The sequence below is a fragment of the Frankliniella occidentalis genome, unplaced genomic scaffold (genome assembly GCF_000697945.3).
Source record: "Frankliniella occidentalis isolate FOCC.00 unplaced genomic scaffold, Focc_3.1 Scaffold71, whole genome shotgun sequence".
Classification (NCBI taxonomy): domain Eukaryota; kingdom Metazoa; phylum Arthropoda; class Insecta; order Thysanoptera; family Thripidae; genus Frankliniella; species Frankliniella occidentalis.
The window spans coordinates 678281-684684 of NW_026267201.1; the positions used below are offsets into that span (position 1 = coordinate 678281).

A 6404-nucleotide genomic window follows, 5' to 3' on the forward strand; every position below is an offset into this window, starting at 1 on the left:
GGGGGGATGCACACAATGGGAGGCTGATGGGGTATTGATGGGGTTCGTGGAGCCCCAGCGCGGTCAATGGCCACACTGCCCGGGACACTGGCACAGACTTCTTGCGCGCTCACGCGTGAACTGGGCCGGTGATGTGGCGACGATGGCCTGTGACGAGTGATTGTGGGGGGGGGGGGTGCATCTACCCCTCCCCCCGCATGAGTGAAAAGGCCACGCATGTCACGCGGTGTCGGGTCGACACACTCGCCGATCACGTCTCGTCGGTGTTTTGGGTGTTTGTTGAAAAGGTAGTCTGTAAACCAATGATGACCCGGACGGATGGTCCGCGTTGAGGGGACTCGTCACCCCGCGGATAGCGCCGAAACCCTTCTGACACTTTGTCAGCAATCTTCAGGGCGCAGCCCACACACAAGTTATCTGCACGATAGAGAACAACGTTTTGGTTTTCAACTTTTCACAGAAAAACCGACCAGCTATCTTTCTTAATATGCGAGCTAAGCACAGCGTTGCTCCCGACCAGCTTGATTGTAAGGGCAGCCGAGCACTAAGTGGGAGGTCCGTAGTGGCGTACGCGTACTGGTCCAGCTAACAGATAGCCTCAGAGAGAAAGGACCTCCCCATCGACATCCTCTCCCGCTCCACCTCTCCCCTAGCACTCGCTCCATTGTGAACCCCTCCTCGGCAAAAGGCGAAAGAGCAGCTAGCAGGCCCCGTGTTACGACACCCTGGCCCTTTTTCTTTTGCCCGGGAAATTCGATGACTTTCAACAGATCACTGGTCCTAATCTGAACAGTGTAAAGGCGCGCGGGTCTCGTTAGACGAGAGCGCATGTCCTTTCGCCTGCGCGTCAGGGTGGGGGTCGCGTGGGCGCTCCGGGTTTGGCACCGTGCCCATGGACTCATGGCTGTGACCAGCCCATGTGCGGGGTTTGAGGGGGTGGGGGTGGAGGGGTTGCATAATATCCGTCGGACGAATCAGACAAGGCCACCCTGGCGGTGCACCGCGGCGACGGCGGCGCGTCGGCGCGCGAGAGGGAGCCCGAGAGAAGGGGAGAGGGGAGAAGTCCTGTGCCCCCCACCACCACCCGCCCGGCGGCGGCGGCGGCGCGGCGCGGCGGCAGTCCGGGGGTGGGGGAAGGACCACCTGGTGGGGGGGCGGTGGGCGGCGCCTGGCGGATGCTGGTGGGGCTAAGAAGTTAAGCCAACCAGCGCTCAAGTGGGAGGGGGGCGGCGAGACGAGGGGAGGGGAGAGGAGGTGTGGCATCGTCTTCACGGCTTTAGCTCATTATCCTAGTAATAAGAGGACGAGATGGAGAGGGGTGCGGCGAGATCGAGTTACGTTCCATGTGTTCAGAGACGAAGCGAGAACAGTCGAAACAAACACGGCCGTTTAGAAATTAATCGATGTGCGGAAAAAACATAATGCAGGGTTGGGAACTAAAATTTGAGTGCCGCATGACCACCCTGTGGTCGCGCTCGAATATGTTCAAATCGGGGGCACCGAAAAATGTCCTGCACGACTCAATGTGGTCATAGAAGCCGGGGAGAGGAAGAAGGAAAAGGGGGGGGGCAAGAATTTGAGTTCAACAGCTAAAAAACGCGAAAAATTCTGATTTACGACAAGTTTATTTAGAGTCCGTTGCGCCTATTGCATCGGGGTGTCCTTTGGCATGCGGATGTGTGCGTGAATGTGTGAGCTCCTCAATGAACGCTCAGTGCGGTCGTGACCACAATGTAGTCAAGCGTTCCCAGAAGTGCGAAATGAAATATCGATGTGATATTATTTCGACATCGCATGTCAAAAAGTATCGGAATCAGGTGCATCCAAAAACCCTTTCTCACTTGGGGTCGCTGGTAAACCCCTAGGCATGCGCACAGCCACATTGAAATAAATGGTAACCAAACCACTACTTACCGGGTGTCCGGGAGAATACGCGGTAGCTCGATGGGTCGCCAACGCACTGACGGGCAGGCGTGTAAGGGTAAGGCGAGGGGTGGAGCGATGGAGGTGACGGGAGGCAACCGGAGGCAACCGGCCGCCTTCCGCCACCTCCACCACCGCTCCCCCCGTGCCCTCCGCGCCTGCACTCCAGTGCGTAGGCAACCCATCGAGCCGCCGCGTATTCTCCTGGACACCCGGTACCACGGCACGGATCTCCGCGAATGGAAATTTGAACAACTGACCAGCGACTAAGTAGCTGGCCGGGTACTCGGTCAAAACTATGTCTGATTTCGTTTCAAGGGAAAACGGAATACTGTAAAATAACACAGTAGTTTAGGAAAAACTTCTCAGATTTTGAGGAATTTGCCCCATGAAAAAGGGGGCAGTGCCCGAGGGGTGGGCGACTTGAATTTTTCGGGTACACAGGAGTACGGAGTACACGGAGTACAGTCGGAGAACACCGAGTATTGCTGGTCGGAGCGTGCAGAGTACACCTGGAGTACACCCGGCGTACACCGGAGTAACACCCGGAGTACAGTCGGAGTACGCGGAGAACTTGCGACAAAAAAAAAAGCCGGAGTACACGGGGTACAGTCGGAGTACAATCGGAGAACACCTAGAGTACATTTTGGCCTGTACATACACAGGAGCCGCCCAGCCGCCCACCCCTCGGCAGTGCCTCCTTACCGCAAGAACGTAGTTTCGAATCGACTTCAATCCGACGTCTATGTCGCTATGAGCATGCAGTCATAAATCCTTTCTAAAGCTAAATAAAATCATCTCTCACTGGGTATGTTATTTGAAAATTATTGCGGATGTGTAATAGATGTGAATCACCTTCAGAGGTTGGCAGCAGTGTTGTGTTAGAGAGCACCCAGGCCTGAGAGCACAAGAAATTGCAAAGAAGAAGCAAAGAAGAAAGGCTTTAAAAGGCAACACTTGCATCACCAACGGTTACAAGTTTTTCAAAATTTATCAGTGACTATCTCAACGTCAACCGTCAAAGGTTTCTTTATCGTCAATGCCGGCGCAGGTGAGTCATTCAGTCCGTAAGCGAGAGTGAGTTGTCGTGCCAGCCTGCTGATATTGTGTTAGTTTTGTCACATAACCTACGCCGATCACGTGTGAATGCATGAACTCATTCAATCTCTCATCCTCTATTCGGGAGGACAAGCCGGGCCAATGTAAGTGCAGTTCGATAGAACTGGCGAAACGGTAGTTGACACACGGTGAGCTATTCTGCAGTGTTGTCTTTTGACTTGTGTTGCGGCTTTATCAGGCTAGTCTCATACACAGCTTTGGCCTTCATTTGTCAACATGGTGGGATTTGCCATCAAAATTTAGAAGTTAATGTTTATTTTTCCATGGTTCTCCCCACGTTTAAGGTATTTCTTTATTAGTTTTTCAATTTCATGTTGTATGAATGACTTACGCAACTAATTGGCCTCTTTTGTCATTTTGCCCCTCTGTTTTTGGAAATTCGTTTGTTAAAATTTCATGCTACTATTTTAGTACGTGGTACAATATCCTGTGCACTTCGTGCGCTCGACACCCTTATGTTATCTAATTTTGGTGATGCATTGTTGATTGTACAGTCAAATACCTGTTCAATATCATTTGCCGTCTTTTTATCAACATTTGCTGGGAATCGTAATCGACTTTAGTGTGAAGCTGAGGTTTATAACAAATAGACCTGCTTGTTTGACACATGTTCTAATATTATGTTTGTTTCTGTATTCTGTATGCGCAGGCTGGCAACTGGCACCCTGGTCGTCCTCTGTCGAGGTGAAGGGCTTTGGTAGAGCAGGTATTTCTCTGGATGTGGAACCTTGTGGCTTTCCTTACTTTCTGTGGTGAGCTGGCTGTGGGGTGCTGCCTGCTGTTACGTGGCTTGTCTGTCCCTTCAGGACATCCCCCAGGACAATGCTTTGCGTACCTGACTGCTATCACTACAGCTTCCGTCTGATGCGCCTTCAGCGTGGCATGGGGCCCGGGCCTCACGCCTAGGACTGGAAGCTGTGAGTGGAGAGGCGGGCCCTTCAGGGCGGCATTGGCGCGCGTCATCGGGCAAATATCACAGCAGAAAAGTTATTGAAAAGGAGACCTGGAGGCGACGTGTCCGGCGCGATACAGCTCTGCCAAGCCCGACGTATGGGCCGTGGGCCGTGGCCGTTTGCACTCGTGTTACGTGACTCGTGCTGGACCGACGCTCAAAGTCTTTCAGTCGGGGTGCAAGAGAAGAAGTAGAAGCAGCGACGCCGACATCCAGGATGTGCTCAGCGGACGGCGCCACCGTCCCGCCTTGAAGACGTTCGCTGCCGAGGTGAGTGTTCTCCGTCCAGTACGACGCTTGTAGGCCCAACTTATTCAACTGTCTCTCTTGCAGCCGACGCAGAGCCATGTCAGCACGGACAGCGCCAGGACGTCGGCGAGGGCGTCGGCCAAGGAAGGTGAGAAATGTCACAATTATAATTGCATTTAGTCTTTCCGTTGTCTCTGTCCCTGAACTGATTCTGCAACTTGGATGCGCCCCAGGTTGGTTCGAATGTGCCCGTGTCTAACGAGTGTCTGTCCTGTTTCTCTCAGACTCACCGTCAGCGCTGGAGGCCCCCGCTGCCCCCGGGCCCGGCGCCGCTCCCCGCCCCGCCCCCACGCCGTGGTTTGGCCGTACCCTTTGAGACGTCTCCACCGGTACCCCAAGGGGAGGCCCTGCCGCGCGCAGAGCGAGGGGGTCGCATCGAGACTTCTCCTTCCGAGCTGCTGATCCGCGGGCGAAAGTGTTGGGTGCCCCATCCTGCGGTGGGGGGCTAAGCGGGCCGGAGGGGCACAGCCGGGCGCGGAGAGGCGCGGGCCGCGCAAGGGGACGCCAGGTCGCGGGACTCACCACCACCACCGCCACCGCGGGACCTCCACACGAACACCAAAGTAGTATTTGTCTAGTTACGACGAGTTAGACCTTTTTACTTATGTAACTTTTACTTTTGTAGCGGTCGCGGGTCTGACAGCACCAGACCAGGCAGCACGCTGCGCGCGCCGTCGCCGTGCATGCACAGCCCGAGGAGCGCCAGGACGTCGGCGAGGACACTATGGAGAGCTGTGCGCCGAGGACATCGGCCAGAGAAGGTGAGATGTCATTTCAATAATTTCACCTTGTCCTTCGTGTGCACCCCATGCTGTTTATGGGCCCATGTTTAACATGTCCCTGCTTGTTTCTCTCACAGACTCATCACCACCACCGTTGGACTGCCCCGACCCGACCAGCGTCGCAAGGACCCTCCGCCGCCAGAACCTGAGCGGGCGCACGCGCAGGGCGCGGTATTCGGCCGGACAGGTAGGTTGTCTATCAGACTTTAAAATTCATTAATTCATTGGACGCTTAGTTTTAATCTCCTGTTTGTTTCTTTGCTTAGGCTCACTGCTGGGGTGCCCGGTCCAGGCCCTGGTAAAGAGTGGTTTATTGGCAACAAGTATTTCTTTTGGATGTCGAACTCAGCGGTTTTCCTTACCTGCTTTCGTGAGCTGGCTGTGGGGCCCCCCTCTGCGACGTGACGTTCGTCTTTCCCTTCAGGCGTACAAGGGCCGGCCCTGTGCGAGACGATCAGTTCGTACCCACCCTCGCTGCCTACGGCTTGCGTCTCGCGCCTTCAGCGCACGCGTGCGGGCCGGCCTGCGCGCAGGGGCGCGGCTGTCCGTGGAGTTGGTGGGGCAGGCGGGGCGTTACCCACGGGCACACATCATCGGTAGCAGCGTTGTTAAAAAGGACACCCGGGTGACACGTCCGCCTGAAATAGAAGTTCGACAATAACCCTCACCCTTGTCCTTGTGTACTACTTAGTTCGTGCTCTCGGCTCGCTTTGCTAAAAGTCTCTCCAGTTTCAGCTAGGCGCATAGTGCAGCGGCTTTCGAGCAGACAGCCAGCCGCTTCAGCGTGTAAGTAAGACCGAACACGCCTCTCGACACTTTATTTGTCAGTCACGCGTCCTCACCCCCGTTTTTGTTCGGCAGACGACAGACTTCTGCAGGGGACTCCGCTTGACGCAGTACACCCAGCCTGCGGACGGCGCTGCTGTGCCCATTGCTATGGACGTCGCGCTGACGTCGGCCGAAGGTAGGTGATAATGTCACAAGAATTTCATTTAGTCTTCCGCGCGGTCTCTTCCTGTTTCAGGTGCACGCAATTTATTCTGCTGTCTCTCTTGCAGCTGACTCCGTGAGACCGCAGCCCGAGCAGCGCCAGGACGTCGCCGAGGACACGGGCGAGCTGTGCGCCGTGGACGTCAGCCGAAGAAGGTGAGGTGCCAATTATTTCATTTGGCCCTTCCCCCGTCGTCTCTTTCTGTATCGATTCCGCAACTTGGATGCGCCCCAGGTTGGTTCGAATGTGCCCGTGTCTAACGAGTGGCTGTCCTGTTTCTCTCAGACTCACCGTCAGCGCTGGAGTTCCCCGCTGCCCCCGCTGCCCC

At 55.3% G+C, this 6404-nt stretch overlaps 1 long non-coding RNA gene across 1 annotated transcript; it reads left to right on the forward strand.

Moving 5' to 3' along the window:
* Nucleotides 1-4566: 4566 nt before the first annotated feature.
* On the forward strand, nt 4567-6231 carry LOC113217457 (uncharacterized). Its single transcript, XR_008011247.1, has 5 exons — nt 4567-5064; nt 5163-5272; nt 5352-5871; nt 5947-6049; nt 6144-6231. It is a non-coding gene; the product is annotated as an uncharacterized LOC113217457 (long non-coding RNA).
* The last annotated feature ends 173 nt before the right edge of the window (nt 6232-6404 follow it).